Source organism: Bos taurus, chromosome 19 (assembly GCF_002263795.3).
Source record: "Bos taurus isolate L1 Dominette 01449 registration number 42190680 breed Hereford chromosome 19, ARS-UCD2.0, whole genome shotgun sequence".
Taxonomy (NCBI): Eukaryota; Metazoa; Chordata; class Mammalia; order Artiodactyla; family Bovidae; genus Bos; species Bos taurus.
In genome coordinates, this window is record NC_037346.1 from 35326117 (window position 1) to 35349722 (window position 23606).

The 23606-nt window shown below is 56.9% G+C and overlaps 1 protein-coding gene across 2 annotated transcripts in view; it reads left to right on the plus strand.

Annotated features, from left to right (window-relative positions):
* The first annotated feature begins 1987 nt into the window (after window positions 1–1987).
* The window catches only part of KCNJ12 (potassium inwardly rectifying channel subfamily J member 12), a 37794-nt gene continuing 16175 nt past the window's right edge, over window positions 1988–23606 (plus strand). The window contains exons 1-2 of one of the 2 annotated variants that reach the window (XM_005220595.5): window positions 1988–2606; window positions 22329–22414. The gene's annotated coding sequence lies outside the window, so the exon portion shown is untranslated. 2 annotated transcript variants of the gene reach the window in all.

Consider the following 23606-nt stretch of genomic DNA (forward strand, 5'->3'; position numbering starts at 1 on the left):
CACAGGTAGACAGTGCCTGCATCTGGACATGGGAGTGCCTCCCCAGGGAAGCTGGTGACCTTTGTTGCCCAGCCAAGGGCCCATAGGCTGCTGGTGGGTGTGATTAGGGTTAGGAATTGAGTTCCCACCTGGCAGGCAGGTCAGGAGGGAGTTGCAGAGCCTGAGGAGTCAGGCTTATACCTCTGCTGGATGACCTTGGGAAGATGGCAGCTTCTCTGGGAAATGGGTCTGATAAAGGTTCTGGGGGAGGCTGGGGCCCCGGGGTCCGGCTGACTAGCTCTGAGACTGGCCCTCTGGGTGGGGGCTCTGTACTTGGGGCTGAGGGTACCCTCGTCCCAAGACCTGCTTGAGTTCGACACAGAGTTGATCCAAGGTATTCCTGTCTATTCCCCAGCTGAGACCATTTGCTGGAACTGTCTCCCAGCTGAGAGGTGTCTTGGCTCCTCTGGGGACCCTGGGTGTCTTGGGGCCCCTTCCTCCTAGGGTGGTACTCTGTCCTGTCTTCTGGGAACCTGGGCACAGGAGGGTGGGGAACTGAGCCTCTTCCCTCCTCGGTCACCGTGAGGGAGAGGGAGGAAAAGTTTCCTGAGAGCCTTTGGTCCCCAGGGAGCTGGTCTCAGCACAGGAGAAAACCAGGACACCAAGTACCAGTGGGCAGGGGGGAGGGGCTGTGGCTGGGATCTCCTGGGATGCCCCTTCTCTCTGCTGCAAGCTGTCAAGGCAAGGGCGCTCAATCTGGGGGCAGATATACTTTTGAACTCGTGAAACAGGGCCAGTGTCGTGGTAACAGTGGAGTGTGGTTGTGAGCCAGCACTCGGTCAGCGTTTTGCCGTGAGCCTGCCGAGGGTGTTGGGTGAGCTTGGTCCTCAGTCCTCACTGTAGCTGCACGACCTGGGCGAGGAGAGTGAGGCACAGGGAGGTGAGGGGATCTGTCGCCACCGCTGGGCAGAAGACCTGGTGTGGCTCCAACTCTGGACAGCCTGGGGTGAGTTTTCTGGGTGGCCTTGGCCAGGCCAAACCACCAGCTGCCTGGGGCTGGGAGCCTGGGGCTGGTGGGGCCTATAGACCGCTCTGTCTGAGCAGCCAGCAATCTGGGCGGTGGCCAGAAAGCCATCCTCCTTGGTTAGAATCCTGCAGCCAGTCTCCCTGCTGTGCAGACACATAATTATATTTCACATTAAAGGGGAAGCTGAAGGCTGAGGGGGCCAGAGAGCTCTTTGAGGCTGATGCTCTGGGCACAGACCTACCTCCTTGGCCCAAATCTGTGGCCCCTGAGCTGAGCAAGGGTTCAGACTGGTGATAAAATGGGGTCTCCCTTTTAGGCCAAGGTCCAGCAGGGCAGGTCTGTGTGCGGGGATGAAAGGCCTGGGCCCTGCCAATGGCTGAGAGATCTGAGGCCCAGACAATAGGCCCCAGGAGGCTTGAAGGGCAGGCCTGTGGGAACAGGCTGGGAAGAGGCAGAGGCAGGGGTGGCAAGAGAAGAGGGTCACATGGGGGTCAGGTCCTCGGAGAAAGAGGGCAGGGGGAGGAGCACAGAAAGAAAGCAGGAGACGGAAGAGTCAAGCAGAGCGCACGATGAGGAGACAAATTCTATTAAAGAGGGAGAAATATGTGTGTCCGAGTGTGCACGCCTGTGTGCAACGGGAAAGGAGTCCATGGGAATGTGCAAGTTGAGATCTGTGCACAGGTGCCCTCCCGCAGCCACCAGCCTGCACGTGGAAGTATGAGTGTTTATCGTACCTGTACACCTGCAACCGTCATGTATGTCACAGCATGCATTCTGCATGTGTGGATCCAGACGCCTGAGCTCGTGTGCTTGGCTGTGTGTGCCTTCGCCATGCACCTGTGTGGGTCCCTGGGAGGACATGCCTCCGCCTGTGTGTGTGTGTGTGTGTGTGTGCGCGCGCGTGTGCACGCTCGCGCGCGCGCTCCAGTGCGCAAGTGGCTGGTGGTGTGTCTGTGTGTGGAGGGGGGCCGGGGCCAGGGACGCCCGGTCAGGCCTGGGTCTGGTGGGCGGGGGCGGCGGCGGAGCGGCGCAGAGCGGGAGTGCTCTTGGCTGAGAGTTAGAGTTGTTGCCGAGCTGGGTTCTGGTGACAGCCGGGCGCGGAGCTGGGAGCGCGCCGAGCCTCAGTCTCCTGCCGCCTCCTCGCCCTCCATTCCACTCTCCCCGCCTTCTCCGGGCCTTGCCTCTGCCACCGCCTCCCGGGGAACCGTAGCTGAGGGCGAGCGGCCGGAGCGGGCGTGGAGGCGCGGGGCGCCTGGGCGTAGGGGAGCGCGGCCGGGCCCAGCCTGGGATCAGATAGCAGCAGGCGGGGGAGGGGTTGGATCGGCCGCACGAGCCGCCGGACTGAGGGACGGAAGCCAACCGCGCCGACCCGAGCGTGCGCCCCGCGACCGGGGGCGCCGTCCAGGCGCGCGCCCCCGACCCGCGGCTGGACCGGGGCGATCGGCGGCCCAGACCGACGCGCCCCTCAGCATGGAGCACCCCCGGGGGCTGCCCTGAGGCGGCGGCAGCGATGCAGGCAGCGCGGCGGCTGCCGGGGCCAGGAACAGCCGCCCGGAGCTCGGAGGACGCGGAGCGCGCAGTGTCCAGGGCACTGACCGAGGTAAGCGCCCGGGGGCTCGGCTCCAGCTCCCCGCCGGTCCCCTCCCGGGCCGACCGAGCAAGAGAGGGTGCCGCAGCAGGGCAGGTGGGACGGCGGGCTTGGTTCGTCCTCTCGTTTTCTGTTTTTTTTTCTTTTTCTCCCCTTTCTCCCCCTCCCTGGTGAGCTATCGGAGGAAATGCTGACTGCAAGCTTTTCTCCCCTGCCATGTCTCCAGCCACCGCCACCAAGGAACTTCGCTTCTTGCTAACCTTCGTCCTGGGGGCGCTCCGGGAAACTTTGAGGCGCCCACGGTCCCCTTCTGGACGACTTGCACGAAAAGATTCGGGAGGGAGCGTGGGAAGGCACTTTCGTGGGCAGCGTCAGTCTTACCCATGACCTTCTCCGGAGACCCCCCGACTGGGGTCGGGATGCGCAGGGGAGCGCGGACTACTGGCGGCCGGGAAAATGCCCCCAGGCCCAAGGGCTGCGGGTCCTTGGAGTCGGCTCTCTTTCTCATCTTCTGTGCTCTAATGGAGCAAAAACATTCTGGAAACGGTGTTCTCCGCTGGCGAGTGAGCTAGCCAGCGAGTCCAGGCGCACCTTTTTTTTTTTTTTTTTCCTTTGCTTTTAGAAATCGGCTTTGATCGCGGAGCGGGGGGGGGGGGCCTTGGCTGAGAAGCCCGGCGGGTTCAGGGCCGGGGTCCTCTCACCGTGCTGCGGTCTGCTCTGGACGTCCTGGGGCGCGGGGAGGGGCCCCGGAGAGAGCAGCTGGGTGCAGAGCTCCTGTGGGGCTTCAGATGGGATTCGAGGCCTGTTCTGACGAGTGTGCACATGTCTTGTGTATATTTAAACACCTGTGTTCAGAACGAGAGAGCACAGGAAAGTGTCTCTTTGGAGGTGGTCTTTAGTTCTGCCTCCCCATGGCCTGGATCTGCTAGGACCTGGCCACCCTGCTTCCCGTTTCCTGGGCTGCTCATCCTCCCAGAGCACTGCACTGCCGGGACCACTGCCCGCTTCTCTGCTCCCCCATGCCCAGGACGGGCCCTGGAATAAAGTGCTGGGGACCTCCTGTCTCCCATATCCATGTCCCGTCCCACAGCCCGGGGTTTTCAGGCTTCGTTTCCTGGGAGCACAGAGGCGCCCACACGCCGCTGAAATCAGCAGCCGCCTCCTGGAAGGTGTGAACCCAGAAGGTGGTAGCCTCTGGCCTACCCCTCACCTGCTCCCTAGGTGCAAAGGACAGCCAGACCCTGGCTGCTGCCTGACTTGGACCCCAACCTCCCCTTGTGCTAGTTTGCTCCTATGCAGTGCCTCATCACAGGTCTCCGTCCCGACCGCCACCATGTGGCCAGGGAGGGCCAGGGAGGGGACAGCCCATGGAGCGGTGGGGCTTTCTGGCCTTCCTGTGGCATGCTTCCTCCTCCGTTGTGAGAAGAGCACCCCCACCTCGTGCTGGATTCCCATCTCAAAGAAACTCCCCAGCAAAATCTGCCCCTCGGCTTTCGGACAGCCCCTCCCTTCCAGGTAGGGGGCCGGGTTTTGGCAGCTCCAGAAAGGGGGCTTCCATCATGTGGGGCCAAGACCCCAAGGGAGAGCAGGGTGCAAAGGGGAGGGGCTTGTTTGAGCATCCTTGGGGACAAGAAGGGGGCACCAGTATGCTGGACAGCAGCGGAGGTCCCTCTTCCCTATTGATGTACCGCTAAGCACATGCACTGGGCATTCTACAAATGCTGGGTGTTTACAAACACCTGTGTGTATATATGTTTGTGTGCTCAGTCATGTCCAACTCTTTGCGACCCCATGGGCTGTAGCCTGCCAGGCTCCTCTGTCCATGGGATTCTCCAGGCAAGAATACTGGCATGGGTTGCCATTTCCTTCTCCAAGGATCTTCCCAACCCAGGGATCAAACCTGGGTCTTCTGTCCTGGCAGGCAGATTCTTTACCACTGTGATCGGGACATACCTGGCACATCTGAATTCCCAGTCCCGGACCTTACCTTGTGCCCCCTGTCCAGGTGAGGGTAGAGCAGAGCCCCCTCCCTAGTCCTGAATGGGATGGACCATCCCTTGGTGAAAGGGGCAGAGCCTGACTTTGCTGGTCTCTCCCTGGACCTCGTCCCATGCCCGACTGCCATGTCAGACCCTCATCGGGCTTCAGGTTGCTCAGGAGGGGACCCCCTGAGATATGTACCTGGTGGAAGGATGTTCAGTGAACTGTGCTGTACTGGGAGGAAAAAGTGCCCAGGGAGGGGTAAGATCTTGCCCAGAGCCACACAGCTTGTCAGGAGTTTGAGCATAAAACTCCACCTTGCTCTCCCTAGGCCAGAGGGCTGCCCTGTTGGGTTTCCTGTCTCAGGGCCATGCTTTCCCTCCTCTCAAGTCTGCCCAAACAGGACAAGGAAACACTGGTGGCCCTGAGGCAGTGAAGTAGTAGGACAGCAGTGATAACAGTAACAGCAGTCACAGCGACCGCAGCGCCCTGTACTTGTGAAGCACTGGGACTGGCTTGGCTGTGAGCAGATTCCTCTGGCCTGGTGAGGCCTCAGGTGCCCTGGGCCATGGCTGGCAACACCAAGAATGGCACCCAGAGCCTTGGCACAGTGTCTGGGGTGGAAGCAAATGCACTGTCACTCCCAGAAACCTCTGTGGCCATTGTCTGGCTCCAGGCTGGAGGCTGCTGAGCCCCCTCAGGGCCCACCTGAATCCCACTCAGCCTGCTGCTCCCAGCTCAGTCTGGCTGTCCTTTGACTGGGTTCACCTGGTGCCTGTTGCTGAGCCCCTGCTGGGGCTTTTGCTGTGAGTGACACTGGGCACACCTGCCCCTCCCCTGGGGCTGCAGCTGGAGCCTTGCCACTGCTGACCTGGAGGAGGGGCTGGGGGAGGCAACTCATGGACAGCAAGGGGTTGGAGGCTGGGCTGGCCACTCGGAAGGTGTGGTGGGTGTGGGCTTGGACAACAGGATGGCTGCTCCAGAGGAATTTGGCCGTGTGGTAGGGAGACAGCCAGGGGAAGGCCAGAGATGAAAGAGAGCCAGCCTGAAACTGGGCTGCGGGCAGGGCAGGAGGCTCAGAGGCTTCAGAGAAGCCGTGGGGGTGGGGATGGGGTTGGGGGTGGGGGTGAGGCCAAGCTCAGGCAGGCGGGTTTTCCAGAGGATCTGGGGCCGAGAGCAGAATTGGAGCCCTCACTGGGCACTGGCTGAGGGCCCAGCACTCTGCCAGCCGATTTAATTTCCTAATGGTCAGCCAGTGCAGAGGGTGGCAGTAGCTTTTGAGTCCCAGGGAGGCTCCCAGAGAGACTGGAACATGGCTCCGACCCAGAGCCCACCTTCCTGCATCCCCCAGATACCCTGCCCAGATGTGTCTCTGCGCCAGGCTGACTGTGGCGGCTCCTACACCCAGGGCTGGACCCCTACAGGGCCTGGTGCCTGCCCGCCATCCCAGCTCCCAGGTTGCTGTGTCCTCAGGGCCTGGTTAAGGCCTCGCATGCAGTAGGAGCTCTGTAAATGTTCAGCGGGTCTGTGTCTGGGCTGCTTTCTCTGCCGCAGAGCCTCAGCAGAAGTGTGCTCCTGGGGTGGAGACTCTGGTGCTCCCTGCTGAGCTGTGGCCCCAGTGCAGTGTCTGGCATACAGAAGGTGCTTAATAAATGGGTGTTGAGTAAATGCAGACCCGGCCCTTGCCCCCAAGGATCTCCTTGTTTCGGGAGAGACTTTGGGGCAGGCAACCGGGGCAAGTGCAGCCGGTGGTCTGACTGCGGCGTCACTTCTCCTCTTGGGCCCCAGTCTGTCATCTGTGAAGTGGGATCAAAGCATCAGGCAGGGAGGCTTCTGAGATGCCCGGGACGGGACAGTGAAATGTGAGCCTCTGTGAGTGCCTCTGGGGGTTCCTAAAACAAATGGGGTGTGGAGTGGAGGGGCTCCGTGGCAGAGGGTGTGGGCTGGTGCTGGGGCTTTTGCTGTGAGTGACACTGGGCACAACTGCCCCTCCCCTGATACCCTCCTCCCCTTGGACAGGTGGGGAAACTGAGGCCCAGCGAGGGCAGCCGAGTCACCTCCCGACTCCCCTGCCTCCACTCACCCCACCTGTGTCCCGCTGCTCCGTCTTCCTGCCCAGCTGCTGAAGTGGCAGCTGCAAAGGCTGCATGAGGCTGTGGGGGCCCTGGGCCCCCAGTTAGCCTTCAGTCGGGTAGCACCACACGTGGCTCTCTTTGCGTGGCCCCTAGGGTCTGGGCTCTGGACCCTCCTCATCCTGGTCCACCGGGCCCTGCAGACTGGTCCTCCTTGTGCCTTCGCTTCCTCTTCCCCTCAGGTCATCCTGCTCCCTCCCCTCTGCACCTCCAGCACGCAGGCCAGCTCCTGCCCCAACACTCCCCTGCAGATGTCCACTTGACTCCGCCCTCATCACCTTCAGGTCTTGCCTCTCGGGCTCCCCTGGGCAAAGCGGTCCCTCGTGTTTGTCTTGTTTCCTGTCGGTCTCCCTTGGAGTGTTAGTACCCTGAGTGCTCATCTCCTGAACTCACCTCTGGAACAGCCTGGTCCCACCCGCTCACTGTGGCCATGGTCCCCAACTGTGGGGGCAGCCTGGGGGAGAGGACGGTGGGACATGCTCACTGTGGGAGTGGGCAGCCTGTGGCCTGAGAGGGACAGCCCCAGCTGGAGGTGGCAGGTCTCTCTAGGAGCAGAGTTGGGGGCAGCAGTTGAGACCCTCTGCCTCTAAAGCCTCCTCACAGCATCTTGGAGGCATCCCTTGGAGAGCTGGGCTGGGTGGGTGAGTGGGGTGAATGTGGAGATACCGAGGTACTGAGCTCTGTGTGTGTGTTTGAACAGCCGATGGCCAAGGTCAAGGAGGGGCTGTGCCCCCGCTCCCCGCCCACCTCCTCTCCTTCCAGCTGCAACCCAAGCCCCCTGAGTTGGCTGCTCCAGCCTGCAATTCCCCAGCACTTAAAGTAAAAATAAATCTCTGCCAGCAGCTGGCATTCTGGGTGGTAGCAGTCACACCACCCCCTGCCCCGACCCTGTGCCTCTGGGCTCTTGGTTCCAGGCCAAGCTGGGCCAGGGGTGCCAAGGGGAGCTGGCTTCATCTGGCCTCTTTCCAGGAGCAGAGGTGCCTCTCTGGGTCACTGTCACTGGGAGGGCAGAGTAGGATGGATGCTGGTGACTCCTGTGGGAGCTGGGATCTGGGGTCAGGTGGGGCTCAGAGGTGGGGCTTCCCAGGGGCCTGGGCCATGACCTTGTGGAGGCAGGGTGTGGGCAGGGCCCTGGAGCCCCTCTCACATGACACCCTCGGGATGGGCCCTTGGATCTCGCTATCCTTGCTGGGCTCTCTTTCTGTTCTCAAAGAGCTCTGGAGGTCTCCGATGGGTGAGTTTTAGTGACACAGGCCTCGAGGAGCTCAGAATTCAGCATTATTCATTCTTCTGACAATTAAGTCTCCAGCAAGCATCATTGCTATGCCCTGTGCCTGGGGCTGGGGCCTGGGAACTGATGTCTCGGTTGGGGAGATAATGAAACAAGTGAACAGACACTTAAGGAAGCATAGACTTTGTCATATTCTTCTGCTAATTATCACAGCTTTTTATGACAAGAGTGTTACATGCTCATGGTAAAGCATCAGAAAATTTTAAGGATAGAAATGAATTTCTTTTTCTCAAACTTTGTCTTCCCCTCACCCCTACCATGAAGCTACATGCACTCGAGGTGACTGTCATTAGAGAACTTTCTGGGTTGTCCGAGTGCTTCACCAGTACATGTCGGCAGCGCCCTGTGTCTCTCTCCCCATCCCCCTTTCCATGTTTCTCATCTTCCACCCTGCTGTCCATGCTGGTGCCCCGGGCCCCATCCCCTGGGGCTTCATCCTATCTCCTTCGATGGTGTTGGCTTGAGGGCTAAGTCAGAGCCTTGGGACCATGGAATCTTAGCTGTGGAATCTAGGAATGCACAGTCACCCGAGTTCCCAGGCAGTGGGCTCTGAGTTGTGGTTGTGGCCTCTTTGGGACAGAGAACCTGGAGTTGCAGAGTTGGTGTATCTTGGCCCTGGGAGGTGTGTTGCATCTTTGCTGGGGTACCTCCTTCCTCAGCTCCCTCGGGCAGCAGTTGGAGAATCCAGATCTGGCTCCACCCTCAGAAATCCTGGTTCCAGGGACCCGGGGTGGAGCCCTGGCTTAGCACCCGCGGGGAGGTCACCCTGCTGCAGGCAGACCTGGGCTGTCCATGCCTTCTGGGTCTTAGGGACTGTGCGGCCCAGCATGGACAAATGCGAGGCTGAGGCCGGTGTGGTGCCTGACCCTGAAGGGGAAGCGCTGGCCAGGTTGCTCTTCTGAGGCCCTGGGGCGGTGGGGGTGGGGAAACAGGCCTCTGCTGGGGACGGTCACCCTCAGTCGGCCACCGAGCTTCCTGCTGGGTGCCACCAGCATTCCTGTCACCTGGTTTGGAGGAATCGGAAGGACGGTCCCCGCCTGGCCCCACTGAGAGCTCCCGTGGAAAGTCTGAGAGGCTGAGTTGAGAGGACCGCCCGGGTGCTCACGCCACGCCTCAGCAGTCCTGCTTGTGAAGTGGATGTGAGCATCACGCCTCCGTCTGGGAATCTGTTTTCTTATCCCCCTTCCGCTCCAGCTCTGCGGTCAGGGCAGCCAGGGCAGCCAGGGCAGCCTCCTTGCTCCCTGCCCCCAGCCCCTCTGCCATGCAGGCCGGAGGCTAACTGTGCCCATCACCTTGGCCCGCTGTGCCTCAAGCTGTCAGCAGCACCTGCCTGGCCAGGGTGGCCAAGTCTCCCCCAACCCCCACCCTGGCTCCAGGAGCCTTCAGGACCATTGGAGGGGATGCCTTCAAAAGTCCTTGGGGGCAGCCACAGAATGGCCTGTCCCCTCCCTGGGGGTTTCATAGCAGAGGAGACCCCAGCCACCCTTTTCCTTTCCTCTGCTGGCCCTGCCAGCTATAGCCTCGGGGCACTTGTGGGCTTTGTCCCAATCCTGCGGCAGATGCCCTGACCCTGAGGCTACAGAGCGAGGTGGCCAAGCTCTGGGTCCTGTCCTGACCCAGCTGCCCTCCTGGTGGGCCTCAGATCAGACACCGGTGGAGGGGGCGGCGGGGGAGCAGCACCCCTGGGAGCTGTGACCTGAGCCTGTGGTCTCAGTCTGCTCATCTGGGAACAGGGAACATGAGGGCAAGTGGTTGAACAAATCTGCACAGCTGACATGTCTGCACTGCCCTGCGTGGGGCTGCCGTCCTGAGGACGTCAGTCAGCTAGGTCCCAAGGGGAAAATGGAAGTGGGAGGGTGGGCAGCAGGTGGAGTCTGTACTACTTTCTTCTGTAACAAGTCAAAACAGACTGGGGGCTTAAAACAGAGCAGGCTATTGTCTCTCGGTTCCAGGGCCAGAGTCTGAATTCAAGACGTTGGCAGAGTCGCTTCCTCCTTGAGCCCTCCTGGGGTTCCTTGGCTGGTAGACGTGTCCCTGCCATGTGTCTTCATATGGCCTTCTGCTCCCTGAGTCTTCTCTCCTCTCTAGAGGACACTTGTCATTGGGTTTAGGGCCATTTTTCCCTGATGACTCAGTGGTAAAGAACGCGTCTATCAATGCAGGAGACTTAAGAGACATGGGTTTGATCCCTGGGTTGGGAAGATCCCCTGGAGGAGGGCCTGGCTACCCACTCCAGTATTCTTGCCTGGAGAATCCTGTGGACAGAGGAGCTTGGCATGCTACAGTCCATGGGGTCACACAAAGTCAGACATCACTGAAGTGACTTAGCATGTATGATCCAGGATGATCTCATCTCCAGATCCCTTGCTTAATTATATCTGAAAAGACTCTTTACCTAAATGAACTCACATTCACAGGTACTGGGTGAACACGTAGTTTGGAAGAGCCATCACTCAACCTGGGTATGCTGTCCTGCATCCTGATTTTTTTCTCCTTTAAGAAAAATATGTAGTTGTTTAGCAATATATCTTGGAGAGAGAAGCATATTCAGTATGCTTGGTTTGTGCTACTTACCAGCTGTGTGTCCTTGGGCAGATTTCTTGACTGTTCTGTGCCCCTATTTGCTCATCTGCAAGGGGAGGTATTGATGGTCCTCCCCCTCATCAGACTGCGGGAACTCTAAGTGGAAATGCACGGGAGAGGTGTAGTAGATGGCACCTTTGATCAGTACGTCCATGAGCAGAATGGTTTTACAGTCACCTGCATTGCGTGCATTGGGCTGGATTTCTGGTTTGTGAGCAGCCTCACCACCCCACATAACACTGCTGTGATCACCTGGGTCGTGAGGTCCCTGTGCCAGGACCATGCAAGCAAGAAGTCTGCATGTAGCCCTGCTGGGTCAGAGGGCCTGTGCCTTAGCAACTTTTATAGCCACTAGCGATGTGCCCTCCAGGGTGGTCGCTGCCCTGCCCCTCGGAGAAAGGACGAGACTCTGTCCTTGTCAGCGCCTCCATGGGCACCTTTCTTGTTTTAGAGCCAGTGGAGCTTTTCTTCCTGTTGAAATACCTTTCTATGGTTCCCTTCCTGGCTGCTGCTAGCTCCTGCTGAGTGGTTATTTCCTTAAACTTTGTCCTTCCCCAGGTTGAGGTCTTTCCTGGTGCCCCTGCCACATGTGGCACCCTTTCTCATCCTGGTGGGTCCTCATGGTTAGACCCAAGGATGACGAGCAGCTGCCCTATTTCCAGATGCCAACACTGAGGCTCAGCTCACATAGCAGCCCAGCCTCTCTCGTTTCTAATAGTCCATCTGTCCCTGGAGCCTGCAGGGCCTCCTCAGGCGTCTTGGTTTCCCTGCAAGCCTGCTGTCCCTGGAGGGAGAAAGTTGGGTTTCAATCTTCCTGTGTCCCCGTCCTGGCTGCATCCCTAGGCTGCCAGGCAGAGTCCCTTTGGAGATGGTTGATGTGCTGTTGAGCCGCTGGGATCTGCTGGCCTGAGGTTGCTGCCCCGGGAGCTTGGGTGTCCTCAGCCCCCTCCCTTGGCTCCTGGTGACCATCAGGATATTTTGGATGCTTCAGCAAAATGCCTGCCTTGGCGGTGACTTCAGCAACCCATGGTGTCACTGGGTGCCTTTATTTCTCAGGAAGTGCTCTGATGTTTCAGTGAGACTCTGCGCCCAAAGATAATAATGAAGATGACTGTTTATTCTGTGTTCTGGTTCCAGGCACTGTGCACAGTGCTCTCCCGAACTTTGTCTCATTTAATTCTCAAATGTACTGGCTGGGAGAGGGGCAGGGATTGAGAGATGAGGCACCAAGGGAGGCAGGCGGCCAGCTGGAGAAGCGCCGAGGCTGGAGGCCCCAGGACCTTCCAAAGACATGAGGTCCTGTGAGAAGGCCACGGGTCCTGCTGGGCTCTCCCTTGAGGGAAGGCTGAGACCTGGGCTGAGGATCCAGGTGCAGTGTTGGGCATGAGCCAGGTTGGCCTGGATTTAAGTAGGGCTGCCCCTTGCCCTGTTTGTGGCTCCAGGCAAGCAGCTTCACCCTTCTGAGCCTCACTATTCTGAGAAACAGGGCCAAGTCTGCCCTTTCAAATGTGGTTCTGCATGCCAGGTTTTAGGAGTATTTCAGAAGCCTAGATGGTGAAGGATTCTCAGTGGCCTGTCCATTTTACCAGTGGGAAAATCGAAGCTCAAGAGGGGGAGGGGCTGAATGACCTTCCCTCCTCCATCCCCTGAGACCTCAGCCACAGGACTTGGGCTGGTCCAATCTCCCTCATCTTTACTCCCACAAAACTAGGATAGGAAGACAGGTCATTGTTTGAGCAATTGCTCTGTGCTGAGAGGCTCATGCAAGGGAAAGATTTAGGCCAGGGCCCTGCTAAAGCTCTCAGGATAGGGATCAGGCCTCCTTTATCCTTTCCTTAGGCAAAGATGAGGCTCCCATCTCTCCATCAGCCCCTTGTCCCGGGAGCCCCGGCCCCTCCCAGGGCTGAATTCTGTGCTTCAGCATAGGTGGGCGTGTTGGACTTTCTGCAGACCTTCCCGTGAGTGCTGCTGAGAGGCTGGGATGCGAGGGCACGGCAGAGCTGCTTGGGGCGGAGCAGTGCTGTGCTGCCCATCGACCCATCCCCCATCCACTTCACTTTGGATCAAAGTTAAATGAATTCACGTGGCCTGAGTAGACGTCCTCGGCAGGGACTGGGGCTGGCGGAGCAAAGAAGGTACCTCAGGGGAGGGGTGTCTGGCCCTGGCCCCACATAAGGCTGTGGTGGCGCCCGTGCCTCCCAGGGTGAGTGTGCAGCCAGTGGAACTTAGAGAGCCCTTCAGAACCATCCCTGGTGCCCTGGTCCCCTGCCGCCTGCTTCCTGAGCCCACCCTGTCCCTCCTGGACATGCAGGAGATGAGATTTAAAAGGCATGACCCTCTGCTGCTCTGGTGCTGCCTGGACCCCTCTCTTGCTCTGGTCCCAGACCCACCTCCTCCCTCTCCGTCCAGAAGCTGCTATCTTGGTTCTGGGGCCCTGCCTCCCCTCTAGGCTCCTGGACTCTCAGCCGACAGTGTGGCCGCCTCCTTACTGAGAAAATCGAAGCGGAGCCTTCCACTTGCTCCCACTGCAGCTCCCACCTCCCGCCACCTGCACCCCTTCACCCTGCCTGCATCCCTTCCCTGTGACTGGATTGTTGTGCTCCATGTCCACTCGGCCCCTCCACTCTCACCCACCCAAGGCCAGCGCTGTGGTGTCTCCCTCTCCCTGCTAGAGCCTTTTCTACATGCTGCACCCATTCCGTTCAGAGGTGACCACTGAGGGCCTGCCATGGGCCGACGCTTCCTCCAAGCACCAGGACATACCAAGGGAGAAAACAAAGCCCGGCCAACATCCATTTGTAATACAAATTCTCAGTGAACTAGGAATCAAGGGAAACTTTCTCAACTTGTTAAAGGCACCTACAGAAATCTAGAGCTGGCATCCTACTGAACGATGAGAAACTTCCCACTAGAATCAGGAACAAGGCAAAGAAGTTGTCTCTCATGATTGCTTTTCAACATCTTACTGGAAATCCTGGCTAAGGAGGAAAGAAAACGAAATAAAAGATAATACAGATTGGGGAGGAAGACATAAAACTATCTCTACCCACAAATGACATGATCATCTGTGTAGAAAATCTGAAGAAATTGACACAAAAGCTCCAGGAAGTATTTCCGTGCTCCGTGCTAAGTTGCTTCAGTCGTGTCTGACTTTTTGCCCCCGATCCCATGGACTGTAGCCCACCAGGCTTCTCTGTCCATGGGATTCTCCAGGCAAGATTACTGAAGTGGGTTGTCATTTCCTTCTCCAGGGGATCTTCCCAACCCAGTGATCGAACCCTGTCTCCTCCATCTCCTGCACTGACAGGCAGGTTCTTTACCACCAAGCCACCAGGGAAGCCCATGGAACTATTTGGTGCAAATGTAATTGCAGTTTCAGATGTGAATTTTAAATCATTATAACTAGGTTCAAACACATCTTGATTACTCAAAATAGGAACCATTACAATCAATACATTTTTGCCAATGAGAAATAAGGAAATCAGTATGTTTATTCCTGTAGCGTAAAAACCCATGTTTTGGGATTCGATGAACTCTTGGAAAGCATTTTCTGCCTCCTGCTGGTTGTAGAAGTGTTTTCCCTGCAGAAAGCTGTCGAGAAGCTTTAAGAAGTGGTAGTTGGTTGGCGAGAGGTCAGGTGAATATGGCAGATGAGGCAAAACTTCGTAACCCAAGTTGTTTAACTTTTGAAGCGCTGGTTGTGTGACATTCAGTCTCGTGTTGTCATGGAGAAGAATTGGGCCCATTCAGTTGACCAGTACGGCTGCAGGCATTGCAGTTTTGGGTGCATCTCATCGATTTGCTGAGCATACTTCTCAGATTTAATGGTTTCACCAGGATTCAGAACGCTGTAGTGGATCAGATGGGCAGCAGACCACCGAACACTGACCGTGACCTTCTTTTAGTGCAAATTTGGCTTTGGGAAGTGCTTTGGAGCTTCTTATTGGTCCATCCACTGAGCTGGTCATCACCAGTTGTCATATAAAATCCACTTTTTGTCACATGTCACAATAATCTGATATAGAAATGGTTTGTTGTTGTTGCATGGAATAAGAGAAGATGGCACTTCAAAACAATTTTTTTGGTTTTGATTAGCTCATGAGACACCCACTTATTGAGCTTTTCATCTTTCCAATTTGCTTCAGATGCTGAACGACTGTTAATGGTTGACGTTGAGTTTTCCGGCAACTTCTCATGCAGTTGTGAGAGAATCAGCTTTGATGATTGCTCTCAGTTGGTTGTTGTCAACTTGATGGCAGGCCACTATGCTCATCTTCAAGGCTCTCACCTCCTTTGCAAAACTTCTTGAACCATCCCCGCATTGTACCTTTGCTGGGCCAAATGCACTGTTGATGTTGCAAGTTGTCTCCACTGCTTTACCACCCATTTTGAACTCGAATAAGAAAATTGCTTGAATTTGCTTTTTGTCTAACATCATTTCCATAGTCTAAACTACATATAAAATAAACAGCAAGTAATAAGTCATTAGCAAAAAAATAAAGAAAATATGTGCATTAAAATGATGTATAACATCACCACATTTATTTAAGAATGTATTCCAATATCAGATGGCGAAGGTTAACAATGCAAAACTGCAATTACTTTTGCACCAACCTAATAATAAGCAGTTAAATCAATGGCACCCCACTCCAGTACTCTTGCCTGGAAAATCCCATGGACGGAGGAGCCTGGTAGGCTGAAGTCCATGGGGTCACTAAGAGTCAGACACAACTGAGCGACTTCCCTTTCACTTTTCACTTTCATGCATTGGAGGAGGAAATGGCAACCCACTCCAGTGTTCTTGCCTGGAGAATCCCAGGGACGGGGGAGCCTGGTGGGCTGCCGTCTATGGGGTCACACAGAGTCTAACACAACTGAAGCGACTTAGCAGAGGCAGCATTAAAAAGTGAAATCTGAAATTAAAGTCACAATACCATTTGTATTAGTACCCCCACAACAAAACCGCTGCGCTCAGTCGCTCAGCCGTGTCTGCCAGGCTCCTCTATTGATGGGGATTCTCCAGGCAAGAATACTGGAGTGGGTTGCCATGCCTTCCTCTAGGGAATCTTCCTGACCCAGGATCGAACCTGGGTCTCCAGCATTGCAGGAAGATTTTTCACCTTTTGAACCACCAGGGAAGCCCATGAATACTGGAGTGGGTAGCCTATCCCTTCTCTGGGGGATCTTCCTGACCCAGGAATAAAACCCAAGTCTCCTGCATTGCAGGTGGATTCTTTACCACCTGAGCTACCGGGGAAGCCCTCAAGGAAACTACCTAGATATAAATCCAACAAAACTCTGATGAATGAAATCAAAGAAAAGCTAAATAAATGGAGAGACATTCCATGTACATGGATAGGAAGACTCAATATTGTTAGATGTCAGTTATTCCCAGCTTGATCTATAGGTTCAATGTATCCCAATCAAAATCCCAGAAAGTTATTTAGTAGATATCGGCAAACTAATTCTAAAGTTTATATGGAGAAGTGAAGGACCCAGAACAGCCAACTATTGAAGGAGAAGAGCAAAGTTGTAGGCCTGATGCTAACTGCCTTAAAGACTTACTATAAAGCTACAGTAATCAAGACAGTGTGGGATTGGCAATGGAACAGACAGATAGATCAATGGAGCAAAAGAGAGAGCCCAGAAATAGACACGCACAAACACAGCCAACAGATCATTGACAGTGGGGCGAAGGCAGTACAGTGGAGCAAGGGTAGTCTTTCAACAAACAGTGCTGGAACCACTGGATGTCCACACGCAAAGGATACAATCTGGACACAGACCACATGACCCTTCACCAGACTGGGTCATAAATGTAAATGTAAGGCACAAAGCTACGGAACTCCTAGAAGACAGTGTAGGAGAAAACTAAGATGACCTTGGGTATAGTTAACGGCTTTTCAGATGCAATATCAAAGGCATGATCCATGAAAGGAATAATTGACAAGCTAGATGGACTTCATTAAAATTAAATGCTCTGGGAAAGATGATGTCAATAGAATGAGAGGGCAAGCTTCAGACAGGGAGAAAATACTTGCAAAAGACACATCTAATCAAGGGCTGTTATCCAAAATAAACCAAAAACTCTTAACACTCAGCAATAGAGAACAAATGACAGACAATAGGGAAAAAAATGGACCAGAGACCTGGACAGATGCCTCAGCAAAAGAAGATACACAGATGGCAAGTAAACATATGAAAAGACGCTCTATATCATTTTTCTGCAGGGAAGGGTAAGTCAAAACAGCAGTGAGACACCGCTCCATACCTTTAGAAGGAGCAACAGGAACTCTCCTCACGGCTGATGGGGCACAAGTGGTACAGTCACTCTGGAAGACAGTTTGGCTCTTATAAAACTAAACATACTTTACTGTATGCCCAACAGTGATACGCCTTGGGATTTACCCAAGGAAGCTGGAAACTTGTATCCACACAAACCCCTGCATGCAGATGTTTCAGGCAGCTTTATTGGTTATTGCCAAAACCTGGAAGCAACCAAGATGTCCTTCAGTAGGTGATGGATAAATGAACTGTGGTCTACCCTGACAGTGCAGTATCCTTTAGTGCTAAAAAGAAACGAGCTTTGAAGCCATGAAAATATATGGAAGAACCCAAATGCATACTTAGCCATCTGCATGAAAGCCAGTCCTGAAGGGCTGGATGCTGTGCCATGTGATTCCAGCTACCAAATGTTCTGGAAAAGGCAGACCTATGGAAACAACAGGCAGATTGGTGGTTGCCAGGGGTGGAGAAGGGGAGATGGGTAGGCAGAGCACGGGGTTTTTAGGGCAGTGAACCGTTCTGTGTGATACTGTCGTGGCAGATACAAATCTTTGTCCATCTGTCCACACCCACAGGCTGTACAGCACCGCAAGCGGGTCCTGATGTAACCTGTGGACTCCGGGTGACGGGCCCAGGCAGGGCCATGGGTCATAGTGAAGGTCCTGCTCTATTGAGGAATACTGATGACGGGGAGGATGTGCATGTGCAGGGTCAGTGTAAATGGAGCTCTCTATTCCCTCCCCTCAATTTTGTTGTAAACCTAAAACTGCTCTAAGAAACACTCTTGAGCAAAAAGAGAATCCCAGCCCTCACATGTTCATGGGCGACTGAGTTAGTGACCAGAGAACCTGTGAGAGGGCAGGGTCGTCTGAGCAGAGATCCATGTGGACTTGGGGAGGAACCAAGTAGGGGCCTGAGGGGAGAGGCTGGGGTGGACGCTGCTCGCCGGGTCAGGTGTGTCAGGCTGCAATTGGGTTCACGTCTTTTTGGCGTGTGCCTTCATAGGAGTGGATTGCAGTGAACTGAGGAGCCCCTGAGCCCCGTGTTGCTGGGAGTCCAATAGCGTCACGTCGCCCACTCCAGACCCAAGTGGAGCCATGGGAACCCTGGGTCCCACAGGCCTGGCACACAGTAGGCACTCAGCGTGTGCTCACTTAAGGGCCACAGTTGTGGACATGTGTATGCCCTGCAGTGCCCAGTCCCCCAGGCGTGGGCTCCCCAGGGAAGGGTGTGTCTGCCTGCTGCAGGGAGGGCAGAAAGGCAGGCAGGGGACAGGAGCCCCTCCTGTGGCACCCCTCAAAGGCTGCAGCTGCTCCAGTGGGAGGCGGGGGCCCAGCTGGCCCCCCACCCCCTAATCAGCCTGTCAGCACTGAGGAGCTGGCAGGAGCTCCCATCAGCACTATGCTGGTGGCTGGATCTGGAGGGAGTCCAAGCCACCTGGCTCCCCTTGGCCTGGGGTGCGGGTGCTGTGGGAGTGCAGGGTCTCACGGACCCCCACCCTCCTTTCTGTGTCCCCATTCCTACAATACAGCATCCTCAGGGGGTAGAACCCAAGCAAATGGGTTCAGAGGGTAGGCTTGGGACCAGTCTTGTAGACAGGGTTAGGCTGTGAATGGATGGCCAGTGAGCAGGAGGGGTGCTTGGCTGTGTGTTCTGTGGCTGCGCAGAGCCGTGACTGTGGAGGGCACGTGTCTGAACGTGTAAGCAGGAGTGAGGAGCTCGTGCACTGTGACAGTGACACGGATTAGCCAGTGGTGCAGGTTGGGGAGAGCCATGCCACTGCGAGTACGCAGCACCTGAGGCTTTGGGCCCCACTGCCCTGCGTGTTCTGCTCAGACCCTCAATAACATTTAGGTCCCAGTGCCTTCTGCTGTCCCCTGTCCTGCACTCTGTCCCAGCACCTCCCCAGCTCATGGGTTTTCTGACCCCGTCACCTCTCCACCTCTCTCCCCAGCTGCAGGGAGGACAGGCTCCGGGGTCTCAGGAAAGCATGCTCCTGGAAGCTTCTGCTGCCTGGGGCTTTCGTAGGTGTTGATGCGTGGCTTCCCTGAGGTGACCTCGGCAGGTGCCAGTGCTCTTCTTACCCCATTTACAGAGGAAGGCATGAGGCTCAGAGGGGTTTGGGGACTTTATGGGGCCTGAGGTGCCCCCTCTGAGCCTCTGTCTAGAAGTCTGGCTGTGGCTGATAGAGTAGCCTTCAGAAGCCCGGCTTCAGGGCCCCAAATGGTCTGTCCCCACATCCCTGGCTACTTTCAGGGCCGGCCTGCTCACCTCGCCCCCATGCTGCCCTTGCTCATGGGCACAGAGTCTCTGCAACTCCCTGCCTTTGTGCCAGGCCTGGCGCCTCTTCTTCTTTGCTTATGGGGCCATCACTGTCTGCTGGCTGTTAACCTGGTGTCAGGACCTTTAATGCCCCTCTGGGGGCCTGAGACCCCTGAACCAGTGACCTATCAATAGGAGGTGGAGGCCTGAGTGGCAGGAGGCTGGTAGACCCTGGACAGTTAGGACCCCCTGCCCTTCCTTCCACAGCTGATGGCTGAGTGCCCACTGCCAGGTGCTGGGCTTGTCCCTACAATCCACTATACAGAGCAGGCCTCAGAGACCCGATGCAGCCTCCAGGTACCTCCTGCTCCACCTTCCAGCCTCCACGTCTCCACTGAGGGCCTACACTGGGGCTAGAATGTGGCTTCCCTAAGCTCGGGGCTGGGAGTGCCACCAGGGCTCAAGGGGGCTGTTGCCATTGCTGGTCACAGCCCACATGGTCTTCAGTGTTCAGAGGCCACCTTCCTGTGCCTCAGTTTCTTCTGATGTCAAAGCAAGACTCTTGGGAGGCTTAAGGGAGAGCATCGAGATAAAGTCCTGGTGGGCCTGCACACTCATTTCTGGTTCTGCACACAGACATCAGCCCTCGCTCCTGCCCAGCATTGTGCTGGGCGACTCCAGCACAATCAGGTCCAGAAGCTCAGGACACCTAGTGTGGCCAGGGTTTGTGTGACACAAAGAAACCCAGGGGCCATGGAGGGCAGGGGGTGACCCCAGACCCAGGCCAAGGGATGAGGCAGAAGCTGGCCAGTGGCTGGCACCCTGCCAGCGGAAGCTGCTGGGGTTCAGCATTGCAAGAGGCAAACCCTCGGAAAACGCGTGCTCATCTTCTTTCCAGAAACTCTTTCTAGGCCGTGCTGGGGCCACAGAAAAGGGCTGCATGGACATGCTCGAGGATTCCTGGGGCCTGGCAGGCCTGCAAACAGACCATGAAGGCACAGCATGGCCAGTGCTGGAGTGAGTGGGTCCCTCCTGCTGTCCCCCTGGTGCCTGGCACAGAAATGCTGCTGCTGCTCATGATGGTGATGGTGGTCACTCTTCTCTAGGCTCTTTATGAACTTGTCGGTCCTCAAAGCAGTCACATCTGAATGCCCGCACAGTACAGATGGGGAACGAGGCCCTGAGAGGCCAGTGACCTGCCCAGGGCCTGGCCTCGTCTGACCTGCATCCCTAGGATTGCATGTAGTCGGCACTCAGGCAGGGCTGTGGACTGGCTGGGGGAGAGTAGGAAGGGGCTGTGCCCTGTGTCCGGGGCACTGCGGGCCCTCACTGGGCCCCCGAGGGGAGGCCCAGGTGGAGGTGTCCCTCAGGGGTGTCTGCTGCCCCGGCTTTGGGGTCGAGTGGAATGAGGAGCTGTTTGGCTCTCAGGCGCTTGCTGAAGCCGGAGCGGAGTCCGTCACACACCTGGACAGGCCTTCAGGAAGGCAGGGAGACCATGGCTCAGAGAGGCTGCCAGGTGCCTAGACATGCAACCAAGTAGTCAGAGATGGAATTTGAGCCCAGAACTGGCACACTGCAAAGCCCATGCAGCTCTGTGGGTCGCAGGTGGGCTGCTTCCCGCTTTGCACACGTCAACATGAAAGCCTACTCTGTGGCCACAGGCTGAGCGGTGACTGTGAAGGCCCAGTGCTTGGCCCCACGTCTCGAGGGCACAGCCCCTCTAGAGGGCCTGTCTGCACCTGTCTTACAGATGAGGACACTGAGGCTCTGAGAGGGGCCTGGACTGCCTTTCGGTAGCCAGAGTTCTAGCTGGCTCAGTTCCCAGGGTCTCAGGAGAAGCCAGAGATTACGGGATGCCTAGGGGATGGGCAAGGGATTCCCGGAATCCCCCATCCAGTGCCGCTGTGGCCTAGTGAGGGGCCCCTTGTCTGTGAGGGTGATGGTCAGAGGTTAGCAGTAGGATGCCAAGCCTCTTCACACTGTCCCTGTGCTGACAGCTGGGCCCTTGGAGGCACCAGAGCCCGGCAAGCTGGCCTCCACAGCTGTTTGGAAGGTGGGCTGGGTGTTGAGGCAGGGCCACCTCGCAAGGTGAAGGGCCCCCACATGGCTTCTGCTTCAGGTAGCAGTGGGGACTGGCTATGCTGAGCCATTCTCTCCCCCTGGAGGTTGCTCCCTGCATGCACCGGAGGGTCACCAGGGCATTGCCTGGGGCACATTACCAGGCAGGGTCATATGTCTGGCTTTCCTTCCTGGCTGCATGACCATGGGCAAGTCCCTTCACCTCTCTGAGCCTTAGTTTCCTCTTCTGTAAAACAGGAATCGTAATGAGTCTCCCGCCTCTGGGACTCAACTGGGGAGGTCTGTGCTGTGCAGCGAAGGCCCAGGTTTGGGGGCGGCCTGGCAGGGGGTTCGTCCCCAGCTCTCGGTCTTAGAGCTCTCGGCCTTGGAGAAGCCACTTTAGCTCTCAGCTTCCTTATCTGCCCGCTGGGGACAGCAGCAGACCCTACCTCAAAGGGCTTTCTCAGGACGCAGTGAGCAGGCAGGGCAAAGCCCCTGTAGCTGTGAGCGGAGGTCTGGCCCAGGCTCCTGAGCAGAGTGTGCACACCTCGACTCTGCCTGACGCTGCCGGGTGGCTGCCTGCGGGGAGCGGCGCCCGGCTGGTTCCGTCTGATGAGATATAAATAGCGGGCAATGTTTGCGAGCAAGGATCCGCCTCCCTCCCCAGCCGGCAGGGCAGCGAGGCTGACGAGCTGGTCGTGGGGACGGGAAAGGGACGGGAGCTCGTGAATAAATCATCACACGACCCGGGTTAGTGCCCCGGCCTCAAGGCGGCGGTGCAGTTAGCGCCTCAACAGGCGGGAGAGGGTGACGCGTGCGGCTTGGCCCAGCGGCCCTGATGTGCCTGGCGTCTGGAGCGCCCTCTTCTGGGGCCTGGTGAACCTGCAGGGCGGCCCCACCCAGTCCCCGTCCCTGCCTGCTGCCTTCCCAGGTGGACTCCCCGGTCTCCGAAGGGACCCCACACCACGGACTGTCTGCCCACTGGGTCGAGCACTCGTGTCCTGGCTCTGGCAGCCCTCACTGGCTCAAGGACAGACAGGCCAGGCTGCGACTGGAGCCTGGGCCAAGCCTGGCCCTCTCAGCCCTCCTGCTCCTCTTTGTGTTCAGTGGTTTGATTTTTTTTTTCTCTTCTTTTGAACCAAGGCGCCCCAGCTTAGCCAGCTCCTGCCCCATTACCAGGGTGACCAGGACAGCCATATCCTTCACCCCACAGCTGCACCCAGGGTCAGGTGAGGGACTTCAGTGCATGCACATGCATGTAGCCTGAACATGTGTGCATGGCTATGTCACACCGCCTACACACGTGTGTACACACAGCTCACACATACAGATACACGCGTGCAAGAACAGACACTTGGAGACTCACCCCATGGTGTCCAGCCCTGATGTGATGGAGGCACAGATGTGCCCTCGTGAGGACACAGCCCAGGCCCCTTTGCTGATGTTCCCAGAGGAGCAGGGGTGTGTAGACACGCACTGGTCAGTGTGTGAGCTTTGTTCCTCATGCCCTGGTCTCTGCATGAGCGCCACCTCTGGCCACGCAGCTGTGTGATGAACCACAGCACCCTGTCTCCCGGCCACTGCAGCCTCCAGCTCCCAGAGCACCTGCTTCCAGCTGCTGTCCTTCTCTGGTCACCTCCCAAGTAAACTGCCTGCTCCCAAACCCTCCACTCTAGATCTGTTTCTGGGGAAACAGACTTGGGCCACGTGCGTGCACACTCTGACGCTCCTGGAGTCACACACACCACACCCCAGGCCGTCTGTCCACGCAGGATGTATGCACATGTGTGTGCATACCTTGGTGTGCTGGACTGGGGTCTGGGCACTGTGCGTAGACTACCAGGCAGGCAGTAGGACTGGGTCCCTTTCACAGATCTGGAAATGAGACAGAGATTAGTCATAGAAACACGTAGCTCAGATGTAGAGGAGGGCAGGCCGGAGCCAGCGAGGCCGGGACCGCGTGCAGGAGGACTCCCCAGCCCCGGCCGCTGGCAGCACTGACGGTGCAGATGAAGGCGGGAGCAGCCTCCGCATCCCTTGGCTTCTGGTCATGGGCCCCAGCCCCTGGGTACACACGGCCTCTCCAGGATGTCCGGCCTGAGGATGGCACTGACTAGCCTGTAGCCTTGGGGCACTGTATTCTATCTCTGACCCTGTTGCTTCCTCTTGGGGCAGAGTCTCAGGATTGTTGAAAGGTGCACACAGTTGGTGCTAAATAAAAGTTCCAGGTAGGAGAAAGCTTTTCCTGGGGCTCTCAGGGGCCACCTTTCCTGCTCTTGGGGAAACCGCCCCCACAATCTACCTCATCTTCCTGGGCACAGGCTCAGAGAGGGCCAGTGGCTCAAGGCCACGCAGCACAGCAGGGCCTAATACGGTCCAGACCCCATGCCCCTGCCCCCTAGTCTTGGGCTCTCTGCAGCC